Genomic DNA, 27,970 nt, shown 5'->3' on the forward strand with positions numbered 1-27,970 from the left:
TTTTCCCCGTTAAAGGGTTTTTTTTGGGGAGTTTTTCCTTATCCGCTGCGAGGGTCATAAGGACAGAGGGATGTCGTATGCTGTAAAGCCCTGTGAGGCAAATTGTGATTTGTGATATTGGGCTTTATAAATAAAATTGATTGATTGATTGATTGATTCTGTTCTGAATTATTCTTTTTAATTTAATATGTTTTCTAAAAAGCAATTATTTAGAAATTAAAAAAAACTTTAAGAGTACCGATAAAGAACCAAATTGACCTACTAATAAACCTACTCTGAGGGTGCAAAAGGTATGGCGTTATATTTGTGTCATATGTCGCGCGAGCGGATAACACATCTGCACGCGCGCAGATCTCTCTCTCGTGTGAATTATTTTGTGTCACGCGCGCAGATTTCAACTGCCGCGCGCACTTGTTTGATCTTCGCGCACATATTCAGCAACAGAGTGAAGCAGAGGCAGGTGCGAGCGAATAAAAAACAGCAGCGACACACACAACAACACAGTGCAGCTGCTTTGCGCGCGCTGGCTCGCTCCTGCTCTCGCTCCTGCTCTTGCTCCTGCTCTCGCTCTCTCTCTTCCCTGTGCTTGCTCGCGGTGGATCTCTGCTCGCTCGAAGCAAGGACTTTTGATACTTTGGGGGCGGAGACCAAGGCTGACCCCGGCCCTCTTATGATTGGTCATTTTCCAGCCCCCCACGTGGGTGCCTTTTCGGTTTTCTGCTGATGACAGCTTCCGTCACAGACAGGAAGCTCAGTGGTTTGTTGTTTTGTTTTTTTTAATTGAAAATAGAACAATTTACAACAATATATGGCAGTTGTTACATTCTTCATAATATGCTCTTACACAGATGGAGCACAGGAAACAGAATAAAACAAAAAAGACATATGAAAACAAAAATTAAAATCACTCAGGGGCCTCTTCTAATAGTCTAATGTTATTAATAGTGTACAGAAGACTTTTTGCTGTTTTCTTTTTCATGTGCTTCAAAGCTTTACAGTACATAGTCAGTTCTTTTTAAATACCAAAAAAAGGGGCTGTGTTTTAATGCATTTACATTTGTGAATAAAGAATTTCCCGAGAATAAATAAAGTGTTCAAAAGAACGTTAGTGTCTTTATCCTCTATTGTCATTCCAAATGTATATCATTTCTTGAAAACTGGGGGAGAGATATAAGTTTTGGCTCTAGCCAATCATACATGTCACTCCAAAAACTTTTGATCACAGTTATTGTGATCAATGTTAAATCTTTGTCTAATAAGTTCTCCTGAATACGGAAGCGTATTGCTGCCACCGGAGAAAAAAAAACGGCTCAGCATCACGTAATTACGTGAAAGGTTTATTGTTCTAACGATATCTTTTCATGTTTTAACAGTATCTTTTTTCACGTTATAACGTGAAAGTATCACGTTATTTCAAGATATGACATTTTCACGTTATAACATGAAATTATCATGTTATTCCGTGATAAGATGTTTTCACGTTATAACGTGATAAGATGTTTTCACGATATAACGTGATAAGATGTTTTCACGTTATAACAAAGTGTGGTTTTACGTTATTTCAAGATAAGATTCACATCATTCTACGCTTCTCCCACTGTGAACTGGCATGTGTTTCAGTGAGCTTGTACGTCGCCATGGAAAATGTGGATTCTCCACTGTTGAGATTTCTTCAAGGTCGTGGTGTACCAGAAGACTGTCTCCTTCGCATGGAGCAAGATCATGTCAGTGTATTTTTTACCGCCCACCATCTAATTCAAACATTGTGTATGGTTAGCTTACGGTGGCTAATTTAGCTAGCTAACTAGCCTGGTAAGAAGCTACACGCTGACTATGAGGGAGAAAAACACACATGGAACTTGCTATGGGTTGGGGAACTGCAATAGGCTACATACTTCCATGGGAAATACGGGCTAGAGTGATGCACCATCAAAGTGATTTATTAGTTCTCATCTATTAAAGGTAGAGTCTGGAGTTTTGTTCGTTGCAGTTTGTAAACAAAACATTCAAACTGGGCCCCTCTTCTCTGGCTCAACTGTGTAGCATCCTGCCCCAGACAGCAGCAACAGCAGTTGTCAGGACCGTAAAGGAAAGGAAATACAGTCTGAGTGAAGCGCTGGAGCCATAGGCCGATACCCGGCCGTCACCGGCAACGGGAGCCTCCAGCGTTTTGTTGCAACGGGCAGGAGGGCCGTTGTGGTGAGCTGGGAAGCGGGTGTTAGCGGCCGATGCTAACCGCTACCGCTAGCCGAAGTTAGCATCGAGCTAGCTCACCACAACGGCCCTCATACTTGTTACCAGTCGAGGCTTTAGTTGTCGGTGACGGCCGGGTATCCGCCCGCGGCTCAAGCGCTTCACTCGGACTGTATTTCTTTTACTTTGCGGTTCTGCTGCTATGAGAGAGACGTGCTAGCACTTGCTAACATCCGGGACAGCTAGTGGGGCTAGTAGCCCTCCTACTCTGCTGCACGTAGCTTCACCTGAGCTTTGTCACGAAATCAAACATATCACAAAATTGAAAACAGAAACACTTAAAAAAAAAATTAAATACCTATCACAGTCTACACTGAAATACTGAAGATTCTGGAGCATAGCAAATACATTATTATATCGACATAATAACAATAGTGCCCCTTCCTTCCTCATCTGCCTTTCGATCCTCCGACAAAACTCCTCCACTTCACTGTGGTTTCCCCTTTCTGGATTGTTATGTGCACCTTAAAAAGAGAGTCCCTGATTATTCAAAGTTAATATTTTTCAACCGTTTTACACACATAAACAAGGCCAAAACCTAATAATAGACAAAAATACATTTCTGATCTTCTGCGCTGGATGAGCTTAATTTCTGTCCACAAAATCTCTAAATATATGCTATAGAGTAATATCAATGTAGTGATATAAACACACGTGATATATAATATTATGAATAATAAAGGAAAAACATGTGTAGGTGTATTACATGATATACATTAATACAAAATTTACTTTTAGCATAAATTACACTAATTGCCAATATGTAAACAGTTTCATGCTTGTATGAAAACGTAAGCCTATAGATGTTTTTCTCATATCATCCACTTCATTGCTTTAATCATTTATTCAGCTTTAATCATTTATTCATGTTTAATTTAAAGCACATGCTAAAATTATTCGTCATCGCGCTTCGGTTTCATGAAACAAAATGTGCAGGTCAAACAGTTCATTGCTAACAAGCTGAACTATTACCTACTACGTTAACCCATATTTGACGTGCCTTTCAGACTATCGTGGTAAAGACAGTCATATCATTTTAAACCTATCACTGTAAAACATCAATTTCGCTCTCTAATTAAAGTCAACAAAATAGTTTGATGGCATTAAACAAATAATGTGATTCACATTCAATACTCACACTCGGATCATCGCCATCCATATTCAATAGTTGTAATAGTATGTCGGCTTCCAATGAAATAGAGGGCGCTGTCGCGAAATACAAGGGGTCTAGAACTGCGGGTCCAGATCTGCAGGTCTGAATCTGCAGTCTCCAGGTCTGCAGACACACCCTCCTCCCCGTTACCGTTGACGGCCGGGTATCGGCCCATGGCTCCAGCGCTTCGCTCGGACTGTATTTCCTTTCCTTTACGGTCCTGACAACTGCTGTTGCTGCTGTCTGGGGCAGGATGCTACACAGTTGAGCCTGAGAAGAGGCAACAGTACCCAGCTGCAGACAAGATGGCGGACAAGGGCGCCGCCATATATCCAGTGCATACCGGAAGTTAATCTTGCTCGTGTCTACGATATTGGAAGTCCATACCGGAAGTTTCATACATACCGGAAGTCAATTTTTTGTAGTTTTTCCCCCCAGAAGTCGGTTTTTAAGTCCGTCTTTTTTATATTATTTATTTTAGCAATACATTTACAAACTTTGAAGCAACCAACAATTATAAATATATATATATTATAAAATTAATAATAATAATATTAATAATAATAATAATATAATTATTTCAACAACTATTTCAAATGCAATCATGTTTTGTTTGGAATAACATTGACCTCAACAAGTTAAACCTACAAAAATTGCAGAAAATCAGCAAACACAGGAATTTTAGTTGGATTAATTTTTAACAAAGATTAAATAAGGTGAGCACTTTCATTTATTGGGCTACAGTTGCAACATGCAGATTACTATCAGGTCATTCAAAACAACTGAAAACCATGGACACAACAAATGCCATACTTACTCTTACATCAGTATGGTTAATTGTAACTATTTAACTATTAAATGAACGTAATAATTAGATTGTTATATTTTCAGATGTATTCTATTATATTTCAGGAACACATGTAAACACAATATTATACTATTGAACTGGCAACATAAAGAAGGTGACTTGGAGTTCTCTTTTTTGTGAACAAGTTTTTATTCCAGATATCCATATCAATCTCAAAAGTAGAAAAAAAAACAAAGGAAAAAAATGGAAAAACAGTAAAATAATTTATTTGTTTGGTCTATAAAATGTAAGAAAATGGTATAAAATGTCAACCACTGTTCCACAAATCACAAGATCCCAAGATGCAGCCTAAAATGTCTTGTTTTGTCCCAAACAAATATCATTAAACATTACTGTTACATGTAGAAGTATATGATCTCAAACAGATTCTTCTCATCAACATACCATGGAAATGAACTGCATTTTCGGTATGGTTTTTCAGGTGCCTCTGGATTGCGCTCTCATTTTTGTTTTTAAATTTGGGGCAGAGAGGACACCCAAAGTTGGATGGTGAAAGGGTTGTGTGCCCCAGACTGGCTTCGTCACTCAAAATAGAGGGGTGCATCTGAAAAAAGGAGAAGTCAAATCAACATTGATAGCTGGAAAACATACTGAACATCAACCATATTTTACCGATCTAAAGGACTCATGGTGCATTACTAAAACATAATACAAATGTATTTTTTGCAGACCCCCGGGGCTATGTATACATTATTTATCTGACCCGGTTAACCCTCGGGGGTCGCTCATGTCGTATACCACGAGACGACTCTCGTTACTATTTTTAGAATATCTCCGGAAAAAAAGCTGTATATAACTTGATTGAGCAGCGCAGGGTTGAGGTTATACAAGCATTAATACACAAGGACACCAGGCGAACCAAAAATTGGGGGAAAAATGGCTTGTGTGCAGTGAGTGTGTACACAGATGTTGTACACCACAACACACCAAAAAGCAGAGGAACACATATTAACCCTGCTGCAAACTACACATCTAAATTAACCAACACATCAAGCGAGGGCAGTAATAGTCTCTGGCCAACATTAACACTGTTTACACACAGACATTGATGAAAGGGAGCACAACAGACCTTGAGCAGCTAACGTTAAGTTAATACCAATCATGCCCTCGTTTTTACACAACAAATGTAGCTAAACCCACCATCTGGTGGTAGTAATTTGTGCATGCCGAGATTATGTAGAATTGCATCTTAGAGAACATAACACACGTGTTAAAAGATAATGAAGATGAAGGCGCGTATAAACGCAGCGGCTTGGTACTCCATGCTAGTGCTAGCTACTAGCTAATAAGTTACTGCTAGTGCTAAGTGCCGAACAGAATTTCGTTGTACAATGTACAATGACAATAAAGTTGTCTAATTCTAATAATTAAAAGACTCATTCCCTTACTGCTCTTTCTCTTAGTCGTGCGTGTATTGTTTGCATTCTTCTCTTCGTCTTCTCCGTTGTCTTCTTCCTCTCAGAAGAGGGGCCCAGTTTGAATGTTTTGTTTACAAACTGCAACGAACAAAACTTCAGACTCTACCTTTAAAAGATTAGAACTAATAAATCACTTTGATGGTGCATCACTCTAGCCCGTATTTCCCATGGAAGTATGTAGCCTATTGCAGCCTATTGTCATATCGTGAAACGTGAAAAAAGAATACTGTTAAAATGTGAAAAGATATCGTTAGAACAATAAACCTTTCACGTAATTACGTGATGCTGAGCCGTTTTTTTGTCCTCCGGTGGCAGCAATACGCTTCCGTATTCAGGAGAATTTATTAGACAAAGATTTAACATTGATCACAATAACTGCATATTCTGTGATGCGGACATAGAGACCATGGATCACTTGTTTTTTTTCTGTGTTTATAGTAATAGTTTTTGGAGTGACATGTATGATTGGCTAGAGCCAAAACTTATATCTCTCCCCCAGTTTTCAAGAAATGATATTACATTTGGAATGACAATAGAGGATAAAGACACTAACGTTCTTTTGACCACTTTATTTATTCTAGGGAAATTCTTCACAAATGTAAATGCATTAAAACACAGCCCCTTTTTTTGGTATTTAAAAAAGAACTGACTATGTACTGTAAAGCTTTGAAGCACATGAAAAAGAAAACAGCAAAAAGTCTTCTGTACACTATTAATAGTTAAGTTTAGGTTTATTCACTTTATTAATCCCCCTGAGGGGAAATTCAATGTTTTTCACTCTTGCTTGTCAATTACACACAGGTCTGAAAGACACACACATGCACAAACAGGACCTATACATGCACAAAGTGGAGAGATCTCAGAGTGAGGGGGCTGCCCTTGCAGATGTGTTATCCGCTTGCGCGACATATGACACAAATATAACGCCATAAAAAGGTCTGTAACAGAGACATTACATATGTTTTTGTGTTTGAGATATAGTACCTGGAACTATTTTACAGTACTGAAATTATGTTAACCAAAAGCTTCAGAATATATGTTTCTGCATCACATTATCACATGCCTATGCCTTTATGATGTTAGAGCAGGATTTTTTTTATATATATCTACAGTACCAGTCAAAAGTTTGGACACACTTTTTCATTCAAGTTAATGGGAAAGTGAGTCCAAACTTTTGACTGGTACTCTGTATATATAGAAAATGTAATGTTTTATCTANTCATATCATCCACTTCATTGCTTTAATCATTTATTCATGTTTAATTTAAAGCACATGCTAAAATTATTCGTCATCGCGCTTCGGTTTCATGAAACAAAATGTGCAGGTCAAACAGTTCATTGCTAACAAGCTGAACTATTACCTACTACGTTAACCCATATTTGACGTGCCTTTCAGACTATCGTGGTAAAGACAGTCATATCATTTTAAACCTATCACTGTAAAACATCAATTTCGCTCTCTAATTAAAGTCAACAAAATAGTTTGATGGCATTAAACAAATAATGTGATTCACATTCAATACTCACACTCGGATCATCGCCATCCATATTCAATAGTTGTAATAGTATGTCGGCTTCCAATGAAATAGAGGGCGCTGTCGCGAAATACAAGGGGTCTAGAACTGCGGGTCCAGATCTGCAGGTCTGAATCTGCAGTCTCCAGGTCTGCAGACACACCCTCCTCCCCGTTACCGTTGACGGCCGGGTATCGGCCCATGGCTCCAGCGCTTCGCTCGGACTGTATTTCCTTTCCTTTACGGTCCTGACAACTGCTGTTGCTGCTGTCTGGGGCAGGATGCTACACAGTTGAGCCTGAGAAGAGGCAACAGTACCCAGCTGCAGACAAGATGGCGGACAAGTTTAGGACGATAGGAGACAGGTTGAAATAAACCGAAATTTCCCTTTAATGAATAAAGTTGGTATGATCTGCTAAGAGATAAAATACAGAAATGACCAAGACACAGAAATAGTTGAGGTCAAATAATTAAATCAATCGTGTATCATGAATGGACAGAAACAAAATCCACCTTGTGATGGTGCTCAGCATTCAAAGGCATTTTTTTGGTGCTTTTTTTCACTCTGCCATGAGGCTTAATGCCATGAATGTAATGGAAGCTCAGTGCCATGAATGCAATGCTTAGCCTGCAAAACCTATAAAGCTCATTGTCGTGAATGCGATGATGCTTAGCCTGCAAGGCTATGAGGCTCAATGCCTTGTATGCTATGAATTTGCTTTAACCCAAATAATAACCTGTAACCTGCAATGGCTAATGGTCAGCTATGACCTGAATAGATAATGAGCTAGCCAGCACAGCTGGCGAACAGCATGAATAGAAAAATTTGATTAGGCAATTGGTCTCAATTACCTAAAACCCTTTAAACATTTTATCAATTCATAAATGGGCATGGAAGACCTGGATTCATCAATAATGAATTTGCCAGAAAATGTCAGCACTGACTTGAGAATTACTAAGTGGGTATAGCTAAATGATAAATTGAATGAACCACAACCACCTGCCACCAGCTATTTGTAATTGCTTACCATAAGCTGATATGGCTTTAGAAATTGTTGCGCTCCAATGATTGCAGTGACATCAGGACACACAGAGGAGGCATGTGTAGAGATAACCAGTGGCCCAGGCTCCACCCCAATTCTAAATTAAAGTTCTGACTAATGCTTAGGAGTTATGTTACATCTCATTAGAGTCTGCCTTAAATGAGAGCTAAACCAAGATATGGACATGGGACTATTGCCTGCAGTTACAAAGAGGCCTTTTTTCTTAATAAATACATATTTACACATGAATTTAAGAGGACAGACACCAGCCTTTAGAATGAAAATGTTACGTATATTTCTCTCTCACTCTATAGGCTTTATACATTTTATATGCTCTAATCAGCAATGTTTAATGACAGCAATGACCTGCTTGAGATGAATATGCTTTAGCCAGCAAAGACTAATGGTCAGAGTTACCCAAATAACTAACAGTTTAGCCAGAGTTTTAGCCAACAAGGCTGGTGTACAGGAATGACATAATAAAATTCAGTTTAGGCCAAAAGTCTTAATTACCTGCCACTTCAACATTTCATTCAGTCCTTGAGTCATGAATAAGGCATGATGCCTAGAATTTATCAATGAATGGATTAGCTGAAAGGACAGCAGTAACATGAGAATTAATAATTAGGGAGTGCAGCTGAGAAATGAAAGGAAATGCAACACCAACAACCACCAGTTATATGTAAATGCTTCCTGTAGCTGTTAAGCCTTAGTAATGATTATGATGATGGACTTTAGTTGTTAAGCACCTTTACAAACCAAAGGTTAAAACAACAAACAGAATAATTAGGTGCTAGGCCTAATTGTAAAAGAATAAGAAGAGTACTTTCCAAGGCAGTGGGCATGAAGCAAATAGCGCAATGAAATATGGTGAAGCAATGAACAGAATAGTAAAAATTTAGTAATAGCAATGGTGATGATGAAGCAATTTGCAGAATGCTTAAATATCTGAATTAAAATGACAGCTGTGCAGTTCTTAGGAGTGGTAGTTTGAGCAGAAATGTGCAAAATTGACCATTTAGTGGAATGCAGAGCTAATGTTGCAATTAGCAGAATGCAATGACAATGAGCAATAGCAGAGTACAGTGTCGATTCATCAAGTATAAATTCTATTATTTGTTTGCCACATGTAGTAATATAAGGTACTATGCCAGTAAAATGTGATCTTATCAGCAATGCCTTCTTACATCGTAAGCTGCTGCTTCATATGATTAGATAAATGATTAAAATGCCAAAGTCAGCCGTGACTGAGGACAACCGTAAAATAAAATCAGAATGGGCAGTGTGCAGCCGATGGCCGTGAAGCAAAACACTCCCGCCAAATATACATAATGAATCAGAGATGATGTGCAAGCCACCTTACAGAGCAAGCACCTCGTGAATAGATGTATGAGACAGACTTTGTACTTAGGAGAACTGCAGTGATTCCGCCTCCAAAATTCATGGATGGCAACCATGAGAACTACGTGATGGATAATACTTCAACTCGACATATAAAATTATGCTGAATTTGGTAATGTTTAGAGGTAAGTTCAGCAATGAACCAAATTGCTTTATATGGTCAGATGATCATGATAAGCTTTTCGAGGTCCGCAGTGGCTGATGACTGAATGTGATGTTTCCAGCATAGGAGAGGGCAACTTTATGACACAGATAATTGTAGACAAAAAATTTACAGAAACTGACGGGAAAAGACTGAAACAATATGATCATGCCAGAAATGAGTCAAAACCCATTTTAGACACAGGAACTGAAAAACAGGCCCATCTTTAATTGCCTTCAAATAAATGCCTGATGCCCTTAGAATACATAAAAGAAAAATGATGAATTGATAAATGATAAATTATAAGATCTATGGCAATTGCTAATCATCCCTTGTAGTTGAGGCGAAGAAGGCCGAGCCGCTATTACAGACTTTACGGTAATTGATTCCTTGGTGGACTGGTGGACATTTGTGAAATGAAAACAAAGTTTTTAACAGACAAGCTCCACGGACTTAAAACTGAGATAAATATACCACCTGAGCTAAACTGTATGAGGAAGATGTCTACAACTGCTGAACCCAGGTGAGAAGACAGAAAAATCATCTGCACATATGACTGGAGCTGACCTCTCCCCATTATTTTGGTTGCACTCGGGGGAGCAATGAGTCTCCTTTTTACACCTTTGCTGTGATTCTTAAACCTGAGACAAAATATGTATTACTGCATGAGGTTATTTGCCCACCTGAGAAAATTGATGTGGCGGCGGAGCCAGAGAGAGTGATGAGCACGTTGAATGTGAACCGCAAGTTGCAAGAGGAGGCCTGCAGCAATGAGGGAGGATGATGAAGAGGCTGATGCATTTATGGAGAGGGAAGGCGCGTGTGGATATCTTGGATCGAATTAGCCTGGGACTGCATGGTAAGTGGAGACATGCTGCAGAGAGAAAAACAACTAGCAGTACACGGACCTAAAATAATACTATTAGGCAGTGTTGTTGTAACAGATAGCTGATAGCGAAGAGCTAATGATGGCTGATAGTAAATAAGTGCCATGGCACTTATGGGAGCCCACTGGTGATCTGTTTGTGATCTGGTTTAGTGGTAACATCGGTGCACAAAGAGCTTTAAAGGATAAAATGTACCATCATGGCCCAGAGTAGTTTGATCTTGAAAGCTGCAGTAGTTTACCTTGGAGCAGTAGAAGCCCAGCAGCCTTCAACTTGGACTCTCTCCGCCTCTACTAAACTTAAATCTGAAGTTTGATGACTAACATATTACCTTGATAGAACATATAGGTGAAGCAGCCAGGATCTAAAAATGTAGCTCGACATGTGGCTTAAAACTGGATAAGTATAGGATGAGAATTGCGAAGGAGCTTCTGACAAACAAACACAATGCGGACACATGCATTTCTCCTCTGGCTGAGGGATCAGACGACAGCTTGCAACTGCGACGAGAAATTCAAAGGATAAAGACAACATTTGTCATTTGACTTAAATGAGAGCAGCATAAGTAACTGAAACTGAACTGAACTGTAACTGAAAGGCAATCCCCCAGACAATAGCCCCTTTTCCACCAACATTTCCAGGAACTTTTATTTCCAGGAATTTATTTACCTGGGTAAAAGAATTCCTGGTCATCTGTGTGGTTTGCGTTTCCACCGCACCTCAAAGTTCTAGAAAATTTATTTAAATCAGGCTGATGATGTAGATGATTCGGCGTGTGCGCTATATTTAGCTCCACCAGCTTATTGGCCGGTAACATGGTAACATTAGTGCTGGTAGAGAGAGGAGGGGCTGTTTGTCTCAGCCAGCAGCTCAGTTTGTAAGTATGTTAAGATGATTAGTGTCAAACTAAGTTAGTCTACATACAGACAGCTGTCATTTGAGCTTATTAGTAACAATTCGCTATCAGGCGAACTAGCGTGCTGTCTAAATCAGCATGTAAGACATAGCGTTAATGTCGGTGGATGAGAGACTGTAGACGGAGCATTATATCGCTATCTGCATGTTAACATGTTTATGCTTGCAGATCACATGTATTGATAAAGTGTTGGCTTCTTACTTGCTAAGGTTTAATTGCACTTACAGTAACGTGTGTAGCTGCCGTCAACAACTAATTTTCGAGTTATCTTTACTTTGTTCCCACCGGGGCTGCTCGGCTATTCACCGGTTACCGTGTCGAGTAGGCGTGTGTGTGTGTGTGTGTGTGTGTGTGTGTATGTGTGTATGTGTGTGTATGTGGAGGAGTTCAGTGCTGGCACAGAGCGATGAGGAGAGGCTGCAGGATGATAATGAATTACACCAAAATGTGTGCAAGTACTGATAAAACAACCGATACAGTTGGCGCTTATCAGTACTATGATCTTTGATAATTTAGCCCCGGGGCTAATTTAGAACTTGGTAGAGTGAGGTGACATGAAGATTATAGAAATTAAATAAAGTTTGGCACGGAAGTGCAGAACGCTGCAAGTGTGTGTTCCACCAATCAGACAACAGCCCCGCCCTCCAAGAATTCCGGGGAATCTGAAAAGTCCTACACCCCTTCCAGGTACTTTTTCAGGGAAAGTTTGGGGTTGAGGGAAAGTATTTTCGCCGGGCAATTTCGGTGGAAACACGCCGAGGTTTTTCAAAATCCCGGGTATATGGTAAAAGTTGCTGCAGTGGACAAGGGGCACTCACTATCACCTAGTGATAGTGAGTGAGCATGCGTGAATGGGAGTGACTGGCAGGGTGAGAAAGAAGCTTATAGTCTGAGCATGAAAAGTATTGTCTTCCTGACTGAACTTATGCTAGAGCTTCATTTGTGATATTATGAAGTGGAGCAGCCCTTTCCTCTTGCCTTTCTACTTTTAATGTGCTCCCTCTCAGTTCCTAATTTTCTCCTTCTCTTCTTCTGTTTTTCAGCTGTGTGGTCAATTTTTCCTCCACACTGTGCGATCACACACACAGTGGATTAATAGAGATTTATTCAGAAAAAGATCATAGTTAGATGCAGTGTTCAAATTACAGGGTAACTTTCAGAGTGAGCATTATTTATTCAGGGTGGGATCGGGAGGGTACTGTACACATTCATGAAAGTGCCCACCTACATGATGAAAGTAGTCATACAGAGAATATTTAGCCTGGGACAACAAAGCAACAGACTAATGATTCACAGTTGCAGTTAGGGTTGCAATGGCATGAGTTCTTCACGGTACGACGTCCGTCTTAGGAAGTATCACTGTTTTATGGTATCATGTTATAACAGAATTATTATTATGTTCAATCAGAATGACCCTTACAGGAATAAAAAACAGAAGGGTTTTTTTGTTGTTATTTTTTTTCTAATGGAAGTATGTGTAAAAAGTCTCCCTTTTGAAAATAACATAAACAAATGTGACATTCAGGGCTTCGGTAGCGTAGTGGATAGTGCCGGCGCCCCATGTACAGAGGCACCTGCCTCGTTGCAGCGGCCGCGGGTTCAATTCCGGCCTGCAGCCCTTTGCTACGTGTCACCCCCCACTCTCTCTCTCTCTCTCCCTGTTTCACACACTATCCTGTCCATTAAAGGCAAAAAGCCCATAAAAAATAATGTTAAAAAAACAAAAAAAAACAAAGGTGACATTCTTTGCCCAATTGCATTTGTTTTTTCAGTACTGAAGATAAGCTGTCAATCAGCTGTCAAACTGCTGACAATGAGCTGTTAAGCTGGGCTCAGTTGATGTGACGTATCATCCACTCCGCAGAGGATTGTGGGTCAGAATAGCCAGAAAAGCATGCTGGCTAGCATACTGCAAAATCGGACCAAATGTAGTAGAACATCCTGGTATTTTTGGCGTGATCTGAAGCACAGTGTCGTACTTGTGTTTACAAGACACATGAACCATTACACACAGGTGACAAGTATGTTACTGTCATTTAAATGTCTTTTCAGCGGCGTTATGAATCTGTAGGAATTTACAAAGATCATTTTGTCACAAATGCCTTCCACAATGACGGCTACATTTTCCATCATCTGGTTTAAAAGAGGTCAAACAACATCAACATTCTGTTATTCATGATAGCCTGATCAATATAACGGACAAGTGACAACACTGCCATAATACTCTGACATACTTCAGAAAAACAACCAGGATAATTTTAATAACTAATAGCAGGAATTACAACCTACATAAGTGATCAGATTCACATTTTTATGGATTCCAAAAGTGAAAAATAAAACTAACTAATAATTGTATGAAAGGGTTCTCTTATTTGAATTTAGAATAATTTATTCTGGTGACAGCAGCAGCCTGTTGCGTGTATCTACACTGAACAAAAATATAAACGCAACACTTTTGTTTTTGCTCCCATTTTTCAGGAGCTGAACTCAAAGATCTAAAACATTTTCAAAATCTGTGTTAGTGAGCACTTCTCCTTTGCCGAGATAATCCATCCCACCTCACAGGTGTGGCATATCNATATAAACGCAACACTTTTGTTTTTGCTCCCATTTTTCAGGAGCTGAACTCAAAGATCTAAAACATTTTCTATACACACAAAAGACCATTTCCTCACAGATATTGTTCACAAATCTGTCTAAATCTGTGTTAGTGAGCACTTCTCCTTTGCCGAGATAATCCATCCCACCTCACAGGTGTGGCATATCAAGATGCTGATTAGACAGCATGATTATTGCACAGGTGTGCCTTAGGCTGGCCACAATAAAAGGCCACTCTAAAATGTTCAGTTTTATCACACAGCTCAATGGCACAGATGTCGCAAGTTTTGAGGGAGCGTGCAACTGGCATGCTGACTGCAGGAATGTCCACCAGAGCTGTTGCCCGTGAATCGAATGTTCATTTCTCTACCATAAGCCGTCTCCGAAGGCGTTTCAGACAATTTGGCAGTACATCCAACCCGCCTCACAACCGCAGACCATGTGTAACCACACCAGCCCAGGACCTCCACATCCAGCATGTTCACCTCCAAGATCAGACGACGAGCATGCAGATAAGCTTCCCTGAGATGGTTTCTGACAGTTTGTGCAGAAATTCTTTGGTTATGCAAACCGATTGTTGCAGCAGCTGTCCGGGTGGCTGGTCTCCATTCACACTCACATTCACACCTATGGGCAATTTAGTGTCACCAATTAACCTAACCTGCATGTCTTTGGATTGTGGGAGGAAGCCGGAAGTACCTGGAGAAAACCCACGCTGGGTTCGAACCCCCCACCCTGGGTTCAAACCAGGAACCCTCTTGCTGTGAGGCGACAGTGCTAACCACTACACCACCGTGCCACCTCTATTACCATATAACTATTAATTATCAGGACGAACAGGACAAGACGGCCTTGGGACAACAACTTCTCGTAATCAGGACTTTTATAAGCACCAGTACTCACTGCACAGTAAAACATTCTGGAGGTAAAGCAGAAATGCAAATACACCATCATACATTAGGCTCGTGCATTTAGAGCACCCCGATGCATGGATGTCCAAAGAGGATAGAGATCATTGTATTTAGTAGGTACAAATGATTGGAAATTGTTGACAAGTACTTTCCTATTAGGCTATTACATATTTATTTTATTTCATGCACCGCGGAGGATGTGACTTTTCAAGTGAACTGAGAGACGCTTGACTGAAAGAGCAGTGTCAGGGAGGAGACAGTAGACCAGAGGCCAGCAAGGATGATCATGCAGGGTCTTCACAGGTGAGGAGAGATTATAACTGGCTGAGAGAAAATATCTATAGCATTGAAGTAATTTTGAGGTTAATTTCCACAGCAATTTCACTACTACTACTCCTAATTCTATTTCAAAATTTTGCTTTCCACATATTTTTTTAATCTTTATTGCCACAATAGAAAGAGCAGGGTCAGGGAGGAGACAGTAGACCAGAGGTCAGCAAGGATGATCATGCAGGGTCTTCACAGATGAGAAGAGAATATAACTGGCTGAGAAAAAAAATCTATAGCATAAAAGTGACTTTGCGATTAATTTCCACAGCCATGTGAAAAGGCATTTGGAGAGCTTTGTAAATGTCAAAAATGAAATTAAATGGCCTAGGTCTAGGCACTCTTATATTTCTAGACTATGCAAGTCTATCATGAAATGCTCTTTAGACTACAATAATACACAAAATATATTATTATTCCCAAAATAATATTTTAGTTAGATCTTAATCAAAATATATTCAACCATTTCAACCATGAATTTTGCTTTAAATCCAAAATGGGTCTTGTGTCTATAAAGTAATAGGCTATATGCCACATAGGCAAGTCCTACTTTCTGGTTTTAACTAGTTCAGTCACTCTGAGCTGAATGCAGGTTCACTTGTGAAGGCCCTGCAAGTCAGGGTGGCTTTGAATGTATGTAGGATTGCCCATCTCCAGAATGCTACCCCTAAACCCACCAGAATGCAAATCACATCTACCACATCCAAAATTTTCTGGGGGAGACACCATTGTCTGTCTCTATATGGTATTTGTAAGGTTTTAGGCCCTATCCATCTCCAGCAGGCGCCCCAAAAATCCGTTAGGATGCGGGGATCAGGATCGCATCTACCAAATCAGTTGACAAACAAAAATTTGTTTGTCCACTCCCCTAGGAGGTTCGTATGTTTGTCACCTTTTTCACCCATGATGACTTTGCACCCCTGCACATACACATCAAAATGACACAAGGCCCAGACTAAAGGCAGAGTCTCTTTTTCAACAACAGAGTAGTTAAGCTGATGCCTAATAAATTTCTTAGAAAAAAAACTTACAGGCCTATCCACCCCTTGACTGTCAGATTGCATCAATACTGCACCTGCTCCCACGTGGCTAGCATCCACCTGCAACTTGAACTGTTTCTCCAAATAGGGAATGGCCAGCACTGGTGCATCACACAAAAGGGCCTTGATGTTCTGGAAAGTAGGGCTGTAGTCTGGTCGACTAGTTGATTATTTGGTCCCTATGCTCTCGTCCGACCAAATTCTCATTGGTCGAATAATCGCCATGTTACTTTCATAAGGAGAAAAGTGCTACATCAACAGCTTTCCAGGATTAATCCATTATTTCCTGCGGCGGGGGGACAGGCTAAGTTACCTGTGAAAATGGGGGTGTTTTCAAAACACCCCCGTTGTTGACATAAAGTTGAACTCGCCCACCCTCACGCTCAGCATCATGGTGACGCAGACCTCCTGTCTGTTTCTGTATACTGACACCATTTCCCTCAGTGGAAACAAAGCTTGTATTTACTTGTATTTCACAGATAAGCAACAATAAATTGTGAAGACAGTAAAGCCTCCACTAAAATAGCATTTTAAGCCGTGTGTGTGATTTATCCTTCAGGGATTTATACTTCGGGATTTATCCTGACTTCATATGAGCAGAGGAAATCACCACTTGTTGCTAGGCTAATTTATACAATGTAAAATGCTATAGGCTGGCGCTAATAACGTTAGCATGCTGTATTTGCTTGGAAAACGTGTTTGGTATAAGACAGTTCTTTTGTCGGTGAATGATGTGAGTTGTAATGGAGCCAAATTATGTACCGTTACCTTTGTTAAGTGTTGCTGTTGTCCCTGTTTTCATAGGAGAAGAGGAAAAGATTGCTAGACGCTAGGCTAATTCATACAATGTAAAATGCCGTAGACTTGTGCTAATAATGTTAGCATGTTGTATTGGTGGGGGAAATGTGTCCAGATAAAGACAAGTGTTTGTCTGTCAGTTCTGCGATTTATAGTGAAGCCAATTTGCGTACTTTTAAATTGTCTCTATTAAGCCATATTTAATGTGTGTTTTGAATCAACTATATAAATAAAGTTTGATTTGAACTAAACTTTACAGCACTTAACACAGTCCTCCACCGCCGACTAGTGTTTTGGAGGTGTAACTGCAGAGTAATACAGACACACCACCACAGAAGTAAAAATAACGCACAGATTTTTTTTTCCCACGACTAATCGATTAGTTGAAGATTATGTGCAACTTTAGTCGACCAAGATTTTATTTGGTTGACTACAGCCCTACTGGAAATCCTGTTGACAAGCAGGAGACCACACATATTTAGCATTTGCCTTTAGCAAGTCAGTAAGAGGAGCAACCACAGAGGACAAAATTCCTACGAAAACTGCGGTAGTATCCTATCATCCCCAAAAACTGCATTAGTTCCTTTTGTGTTGTTGGTGGAGGAAACTGCTTTACAGCAAGCACCTTTGCTTGCACAGGCCTCACTTGGCCCTGGCCCGCAACATGCCCAAGATATGTGACTGTTGCACGAGCAAAAACACATTTTGTCAGATTCACTGTCAGCCATGCAGCAGCCAAACATTCCAGCAAACAGCGAATCTGCAAAATGTGACTATCCCAACTGTCGCTATTGACAACCATGTCATCCAAATAGACAACGCAACCTTCTAAATCACCAACCACCATATTCATTAAACGCTGGAATGTGGCTGGTGCTTTACACAAGCCAGAAGGCATAACCTTATATGAATACAGGCCAGACGGGGCCTTATCCTTTTAAGCAAATCATATTTACTCACGAATTTCGCAGAGCCAACCTGGTCAATGCAATCATCCATCCGCGGCAGTGGAAATGCATCCGGCTTGGTGACACTGTTTACCTTGCGTAAATCAGAGCAAAATCTGGGTGTGTTATCAGATTTGGGGACAAGCAGACATGGGGAGGCCCAGCTGGAAGATGATGGTTCAGCAATATTGTGCTCAAGCATATCTGTGTCTAAATACTTATCAGCAATATCAGCAGACACATGGTAAAAACACTGTTTAATTGGCTTCGCATCCCCCACATCTATATCATGTTGAAGAATGTGAGTTTGTGACGGTGTATCACCAAACAAACTCGGAACATCACGAATCAGCTCAGCCAACTCAATATGCTGTGACTCTCTCAAATGGCCTAACAGGGAGCGTACCTATGTTCCCTGGGTTCTATGTTCCCCGGGTCCTATGTTCCCCGCTTTGTATGGGACCCCAAAAGGGTCCTATGTTCCCCGCTTTGTATGGGACATAGAACCCTTTTTAATAATAAGGGTTCTATGTTCCCCACTTTTCCCCAAAAGGACCCGGGGAACATAGGGTTCTATGTTCCCCACTTTTCCCCAAAAGGACCCGGGGAACATAGGCCCTTTTTTTTTAAAAAGGGTCCTAACCCTACCCCTAACCCCTTTTTCTCAAAAGGGTCCTATGTTCCCCGGTCCCATACAAAGCGGGGAACATATTTCCTTTTGGGGAAAGCGGGGAACATAGGACCCTTTTTTTTTTTAAAGGGTCCTATGTTCCCCGATTGGGGAACATAGAACCCGGGGAACATAGGACCCGGGGAATATAAGGATGACCCCGCCTAACAAACTATCCAGGTTGTTAAAAAGCTTCAGTGTTCCTCAGCCGACCACACAACAGGGCTTGATCAAAAGTGCTAGACTCCTCTGTCTTCGTCACTGCCACTGACGGACAAGGGGAACCCACAGTGTTTGCAAGAGCAAACGGCTGGACACACTCAGAACCTTGTATATTTGCCATGCCAGGCCAAACTGCATGAGTTATTTGACATTTGTGGCAAGTTCTTATATACTCTGACACATCCTTCTACAGCCAAGGCCAAAAGAAGTACCGTAAAATATGGTCATATGTCTTCTTGACCCCTAGATGCCCTGACTGGTCATGAGACAGTTGCAAAACGAAGCTGCGGAACTTGGCTGGGACTACAACTTGGAAAACTGGGTCTCCCACACCAACCTCACTAGAAGGCACCCACTTCCTCACCAGCACACCATTGTCAAGGAAATACCCATGTGCCTTGTCCTTCACCTCTGCCACAGGGGTCGTGGTCTCCAGCAGCTCCTTAATGGAGGGATCTGACTGCTGCTCAGCTACCAGCTCTGCATGTGAAACAAACAATGGAAAGTCAGACAGGTTAACACATGGTTCTTCAACCACACTCACACCATCAGTTTCACCACCAGCATGAGCCCTAGCACAAGTAACAACACACACTGGAAACACCTCTGTAAAATCATACTCACTCTCATCTGGTACACTGCTAACCACAGGAACTGGATTAACTACTGGAGGTGGAGAAATATCTGGCCACACATGTGCACCAGCTAGCCCATTCCCAAGAATGAGATGGAGCTCTGGCACCGACATTGCTGGGCGCACCGCGATACCCACCTCCCCCTGCACCAAATCTGAAAAGAGATGCAGCCTGTGCACCGGGGCAAACAACACAGATAATCCCATACCTCGAACCAGCTCTGAGTCACCAGTATCAGACTCCTTTGAAATTGGGAGAACTGAAGCCAGGACAAATGAACCTAGTGCACCAGTGTCTCTAAGAATGGTAACATGTTTCTCTGACAGGACACAATGAGAAGGTGCCTAACCACTTCTTATGAAAGGCAAATAAGCTTCAGGAACTTTCTCCTGCACTTGAGGACAAGGTAGATCTAAAATTACACTATTCACTGAATTGGCTAATGCAGCAGACTTTACATTAATTTGTTCATTCTTTCTCTTCAGAGCAAAGCAATCTGCTTTCACATGCCCCTTTTTATGACAGAAATGCCACACTTTATCCATGTGACGTGAATCTGACACCTTGAGGTCCACCTCAGGTTTAACTGGACCCGCAGACAATCCATACACAACAGCACCAGAGCCACCAGCATTACGCATATTACCCCAATCACTACGGTGAGTCAAGACATACTCATCTGCTAATGCAGCTGCCTCACCAACTGTCTTTACCTGCTGTTCTGTTATATATGTGGCAATACGGTTGGGAATTGCATTTTTGAACGGTTCCAAAACAATGAGATCACACAAGTCATCAAAAGTGTCAACATCAGAAGCCATGCGCCAATGACATAGGCGGCTGGTAAGCCTGATGTTAGGGAAGGCTAGTATCCAACCAACTATTATACACAGCGCCAGGATTAAACGAAAAATCGATCTCCCTGCCGTTCACAGCTTTATTCTTTTTTTTCCCCCTGCTTGTGCACGCACCTACAAGGCTACTGTCCATGGTTCTGAATTCATAGAATAACAATACACCAAGTACAATGAGACCCACTCACTCATAGAATTAATTAGATATGCCTACTGTACTATAGGCTAATGCAAATTAAGTGTTCAAATTAAGGCGTAGGGTAAATTAATGATTAACCATTGTCTTACCTTAATACAGTAATATAGCCACTGCTGCAGGGAAAGTGTCTGCAGGGAAAACAGAACACGGAGGCTGCTTCTTGGCTGAATTCCAGGAAAGTGAACTTTTTAAAGTGGTCTGCGGAAAACGAACGTTTCTGTTTCCCGGAATCTCTTTTGGGATATACATATATATGGGAGATACCACTGTCTTTTTCACCCAAGTCAGTGTAAGGTGGACCACCAGCACCAGCGGCGTTGACTCCAGAGCTCTGGCTGGTGTGGGCCGCGTGGCTGCATCCCTCTCCCGGCTCATCACTCCTCACAGGCCTGCAGGTGGCTGCAGGTGATCCGGGGTTAGCATGTCCACACCCAGCACTCGCTGCAGCTGCAGCGGGCGGGTCCCGGTTGCCGGTGCTGCCGGCCGCTTCTGAATTAATTTGACTTTGTTTATCTTTTGCTTTGAAAAAAGACCGTGTATCCATTTTGCTTAGACTCATTTTCCAAAATCACGCGCCAAAGCGAATGAAAATGGCAGGCGGATGTTTACACAACAATTCTTTGCGCCGTTGCAGCCGGAACAGGATTTGATTGGCTATTTACAATGCTTTTTATTTTTTTAGCCTGCCCTACCCATAATCTGCCTGCCACGGCTGATTATCACCAGGGGACAGCTGCAGCGACAACCTCACACACATAATATATAATGTGCACATTGTTATATATGATTTCCAGCATAAAATTTTGGAAGGCTTAGCCTTCCCTAGCCTTCATTACCCACTGCCCATGGCCAACGATTAAAAGCATTCAGCAAGTCACGTGAAAACTCAAGGTAGGACTGCTTATCCTCCCTCTTACCATTCTTAAATCGCTGACGATAAGCCTCAGGAACCATCTCATATACTTTAAGAACAGCAGCTTTCACCTTCGCATAACTCATGCTATCTGTCACAGACAAAGCTGAATATGCTTCTTGCGCCTTCCCTGTCAGTACACACTGCAACATGACAGTGCGATCGGCATCAGGCCAGCCTCGAGTATCCGCCAATCTTTCAAAAAGAGAAAAAAAAGTTTCGGGGTCCCTCTCATTGAACATTGGGACCAGCTGTAAATTACCTACCTGGTCAAAATGTGATGAGGAGTGGCCAACTATAGAACTATCTCCACCTGGCCCTTGACTAGCTCCCTGGCTCAACCTACCCTCTCTGATTAAACTTAATTTCTCGTGCTCCAAAGTGATTCTAGCCTGCTCTATGTCAAACTTCATATTTTCTAAAGCCAATTCTTTCTCAACTTGAACCTTATGGTTTAACTTTTCATGCTCCATTTGCAACAACAATAACTCCCTCTGTTGTTCAAAGGACAAAGCAATGCTACTTTGACCTACTGGTGAAGACAAACCAGCAGCATTCTTAACAACTCCAGCTGCCCCCGCTGCAGCCGGCAACACATTTATATCATACACATTAGCCCTTAAAATAGACTTAACTATATCCTTGAGCCTTTTGTCACTGATCTCAATCTTATAGCGGTCTGCAATTTTCAATAACTGCTCCTTTGTGCAGCTATCTAAAAATGAGTCTGATGGAGTCTTTTTAAAAAAACATCAATTTCAGCCATTTTACAAAGCCCCCGTAGACCAATAGAAAGCAAACAGTCAACACGCTGGCTGCAAAAAGACAAATAGGAGCGTCCCCTCTATCTGCCTAACCAAAAACTAAAGTAACTCAACCCTGGTCTTCATGTGGTTACTTGCAGTGGGTACTTATACACTAAAGACTGATGGTGTAGTGAAGCGACCAGCCACTGGCAACCTACCCACAACCATGGACATGCTCCCGAGACAAAGCTCTAACCGCTTTCACGCCAACACTACAAAAACAACAAAACCAGCTAAACTCAAAGGAGAAACGCTGCTATGCCTAACTGGGGAAAATAGCTTTAGCTCCAAATAATTACACACCAGCATGTCAACACTTACCCCCTTCTTGGTCAAGTGGGTCTTCAAATCCACAACTCCAACCATGCTCTTCTTAACAGAAACACAGGTACATACCAACCATGCCACTGATTGGTCCATCCACGCAGACTGCCTGGGAAACCCCTACAATTAATGGCACCTGGACATACTTCAGCACAAAAAGAATAATTGATTAAATGCAACCAAACAAACACTGAGATCTGCGCATGTGTCGGCATTTGTAGCTGTCTGTCTGTGCTCTCCCTAACCCGCGATTTTAAACTGATTTATTTTAACTTTTAAGTGACTTTTAAGCTATCTGCTTGGACAGTGGTCAGTTGTTTTTAATTATCTCCTTTAATCGAATATTATCTTTTAATCACTGGATGTCCAAGCATTCGGGGTTTTAACAGCCAGACACTACCCAGCCTGCTTGACAGGTGGGAAAACTTCTGCCAGCTGACAGCACAGCGATACATCTATGGCTACATCTATGCACCCCGATGTGAACCCCCAGCTTAAAAAAGCAAACAAAAAGATTGCTGACCTGAAAGAGGACATTCGCCGGCTCTCTGGTGAGCTAAACAACAAATCCTCCATGCTGACCGCCCTCCAGGAGGTGGCTCATGAACAGTTGCTCCAGATCACCTCACTCACGGCGGCCCTTCAGGTCACGATGCACTGGGATCCCAGCGCTTGGCCTCCCCCATCCTCCAGCTCGACACCGAATTGCCATTGGTCCTGGGTGGAGGTGGTCGGCAGGGGTAAAAGAGCCCCTGACTGTGCTGCCCCACCTCCGCGCCTCAGCCTGTCAAACTGCTACAGCGCCTTGGCATTGAACGGTGATCCAGACACTGGCCCTACAGACGCTGCCGCTGCGGCTCCTTCCCTGCCAACCGGTGCTTCTCCAGTGTCCCACGGCGCTGTGGCTCCCTCTCAGCCAACCGGTGGTATTCCTGTGGCGCCCTGCACAGATAGATCCACGTCTCCCTCGCTGGCACCTGCTGAGGACCAGAGTGTCTCTGCTGCAGGACCCGACCATCAGCTCCCTTCCCGGGCATTGGCTTTTGTGGCGCGTTGGAGGCTCCTAAAAGAGGCTGTACTAAGACGCTCGGGAGGACTCCTCTCCCACAGCTGGGATAACGCTCGTCCTGCTGGGGCTGGGACCGCCAAGTCACTGCAACACCTGCCCCCCCAGTCACGCAGCATGGACCGTCCACCTGCCTCATGTGAGTCCCCAATCCCTATCCTGTTCCTCTTCGTCCTCTTTTTCCTCCTTCTACTGTGTTGGTTGGGGACTGTATCATCAGGAGTATTTGTTTTTTATCAATGCCACAACTCACTGCTTTCCTGGAGCCACAGTTCTGGTCATCCTTGACAAACTTCCGGAACTGCTTCATTCACTCCCTTCCTCCATAAACCGGCTGATTTTTCATTTGGGCTCGAATGTCACGGCCCGCTGGCAATCAGAGCTGACAAAAATGGATTTTGTTGCTCTTTTAACCTTTTAAAAAACTGTGGAGTCTGTTTTTATCAGCGGTCCCCTGCCAACACTATCCTGCGGTGCAGAACGCTTCAGCAGGCTCCTCGCCCTCAATTCCTGGACCCAGGCTGCCTGTAGCACTTATGGATTTACTTTTATCGACAATATTAACTTATTTTGGAACCGGTCCTCTTTTTACAGGGCTTACGGTCTCCATCCGAGCAGGCTGGACAGCGGCATGTTAACGGCTAACATTCAGCACACTGTTCAGTGTGCCCCATGTGACTGACTGTTGTGTACATCGGAAGTACACACCCCCCTGCCTTCCTCCGTGTTCCATCCCCAATCCATTCCCACATCCATAAGCATCCCAGTCAGAATCTCAAATAGATTTAATAGACCAGTTTCACCATGGACCAATAGCAACCCAAAAAACTTAGTTCCTATCACACCTGATTCAAACTCACTACATTGTGACGATGAGCGCACGTTCGGCACGAACATTAACTTTAACTAGCTGTGCTGAATGTGTGCTTTCTTTTAAATAAAACTTTTATCATAAATGACCTGATTTTAGATAACAAGTTGGACAGTATTCTTTTAACAGAGACATGGCTTGGCACTGACGCACCTCTTGTTCTCACCGAGGCCTGTCCACCAAATTTTAATTTTTTTTATTTTCTACTAGGGGAGGTAAAAGAGGAGGCGGAACTGCTTCAGTCACTAAAAATACACTTAACTCAAATGAAGTTTCTTTTAACAGCTACACATCATTTGAGTATCATGCCTTTGTTTTTAGCAGCCCTCCTACTCTTTGCATCACTGTTTACAGACCACCCCACCATTCCACCTCTTTTACAACTGAATTCTCCGAATTATTAACAATCATACACACCACCTATAATAGAACTTTAATAACTGGTGATTTTAATTTACATGTGGATAATACCTCTGATCCAATGTCCAGAGAATTTTTAAACCTTTTAACCTGCATGGATTTTAAACAACATGTCACACAGCCTACTCACAACAGAGGACACACCCTGGACCTGGTCATAACCTATGGTCTGTCCACTGGTGTGTCCTCTGTTGTTGACCTGGCTGTGTCTGACCACTACTGTGTGTATTTTAACATCACCAGTTGTAGCCATCAGGAGGCCCCGGTGAGAACGGTGAGGAAACGCTACCTAACTTCTGAAGTGGCTGCAAATTTTATCGAGATTTTACAGAGCACTCCTGCTGAAATTTTACCTGCACCCTGTGATTTTATTGTGGACAATTTTAACAGTAAATTAAAGTCAACACTTGACTCAGTGGCTCCACTTTTAACCAAAATCATAAAAACAAAACCTACACCCCCGTGGAGAAATGATAACATCAAAAGACTGAAAAGAAAATGCAGGAGTGCAGAGAGGAGGTGGAGAAAAACCAAATTGACAGTTCATTTTGAAATATTACGCAAACAACTCAAAACCTACAATAAAACAGTCAAACAGGCAAGAATATCCCACTTTTCAAAACTCATTTCCGATCATAAAAACAACCCCAAATTTCTTTTCTCCACCTTCGATCTTTTAACCAGCACCAATTTTAATAAACCATCCAACATATCAACAGATGCCCTCTGCGAGGACTTTGCAGACCACTTCAGAAGTAAAATCGATGATATCAGGTCCAGTCTTTTATCCCAACAGAATGTAATTTTTAACACACCTGGATCATTGCTTTTACCTGAGGAAACACTGGAGAGTTTTGCCCTGGTTGATGCAAGGACACTTGGTCGAGTTTTCTCCCAGGTAAACCCAACAACCTGCCTTTTAGATCCGATTCCCACATCACTTTTAAAAACATTTTATGGATTCTTTGAGGAACAGATTTTAAATATAGTAAATTACTCTCTTCAGACAGGTGTCTTCCCCGCTGCCTTCAAAACGGCGGTGGTGAAGCCCCTTCTGAAGAAGAGTAATTTAGATCCCAACATTTTTAATAATTACCGACCTGTATCCAACTTACCGTTTTTAGAAAAATTGGTTTTTAACCAAGTAACTAACTTTTTAAATAGAAACAATATCTTAGAGAAGTATCAATCTGCTTTTAGGATGAACCACAGTACCGAGACAGCCCTTCTAAAGATTTTAAATGATATCAGGTATAATGCAGAGCCACAAAAACTCAAAGTCTTGGTACTACTGAATCTAAGCGCTGCTTTTGATACAGAAGATCACCACATTTTATTAAACAGACTCCGAAAGCTGGTGGGCCTCTCTGGTACTGTTTTTTACGGCTTAGCTCTTATCTCACGGATCGATGTTTCTTTTTACGTATGGATACATGTTCCTCCAGAACGCATGAAATTAGGTGTGGGGTGCCCCAAGGGTCAATTTTTATGTCCAATTCTTTTTAATCTATACATGCTCCCCCTGGGGACCTCGTCAGGAGGCACGGCATCAGCTTCCACAGTTACACAGATGATACACAGCTGTACATTGCCATGTCTCCTGATGACACAGGGCCAATTTTTTAACTGTATTTAGATCGTGCTTTGCGCGCACAGGGCTTGCGGACGTCCGCTTTTACCAGGCGGACCTCCACGGAGTCCGCTCTGCGTACGTTCCGCCCGAGTATGCGGTCCGGTCGGTCTCAAAAGAAAAAACCCGGTCCAAGACGGAGTACTGAACTGAATTGGTATTACAGAGAACCGACCCAACCCTAGTGTCAACATCAAACCCAGTTGATTTACATAGATAATTCACAATCATGAACCTAATCTGGATCTTAAACCTGCTAATTGCCAACTAATTTAACTAAATGTGTTATATTTTTAATATTTTGTCATGTTTAGACTACGTGTTTCAAAGGCATCTGTGTATTGTGTACATAGCAGAGCGCAATACCAATTAAAACTGTACTTTCCAATAATGACAAGCAATATTTATGTGCTTTAATAAATTTACACAAGCACTACGAGTGGTCAGGGGCAGGAGTAGATTTTGTTAGTAGCTACGAAAAGATTGGAGCTAGAGTTCTCAACGGGCCCAAAAATTCAACCCAAAACCGAAATGACTGAAAGGGACTTGAAGCCCGAAACCGGCTTGGCCTGACATCATCACATACATCACTGGGTCCGAGCCTGACTGAACCTGAGGTTTGTTTTTTTTTTTGGTTTTTTTTTAATGGAAGGGGGAAAAATGATGATCCCCCTGTGCGCCTCAGCAGTCTGGCTTCCCTGGCTCAAATACAGTATCTTTAATCACTTAAAGTCAACCAATCATTCATGTCCCAAAATAATATTACCAGACAGACAGGCTTCAACATCAGCGTGGGGGAGAGCAACCATTGCGCATCATGTAGCGCTGCGCCGCTGCATTTAATGAGCCACAGCCGCTCTCACTTTTCCTGCACCTGAATGCTGACTGACTGACTGAACTTCGCTCACACTTCACAGCAGCATACCTCTTGTTTTAGTATTACTATTTTTTTCTTCAGAACGGAATTCAGCATTCTTTATTTTTATTATTTGCATATTCTTCTTGCTTAATTATTATAGCCCTATTATCACCCCCCTTACACACACACACACACACACACAGCAGACGATTAAAAACTGTAACTATAACCTTCAAACATCAACAACATAACATTGAATAATGAATGGATTTGGAATAATCTTAA

At 41.8% G+C, this 27,970-nt stretch overlaps 1 pseudogene; it reads right to left on the bottom strand.

The window, feature by feature from the left end:
* LOC126388642 (uncharacterized) overlaps positions 1-21,340 on the bottom strand; it is a 33,003-nt pseudogene extending 11,663 nt beyond the window's left edge.
* Positions 21,341-27,970: the final 6,630 nt, after the last annotated feature.

This window comes from Epinephelus moara, chromosome 4, assembly GCF_006386435.1.
Source record: "Epinephelus moara isolate mb chromosome 4, YSFRI_EMoa_1.0, whole genome shotgun sequence".
Lineage (NCBI taxonomy): Eukaryota > Metazoa > Chordata > Actinopteri > Perciformes > Serranidae > Epinephelus > Epinephelus moara.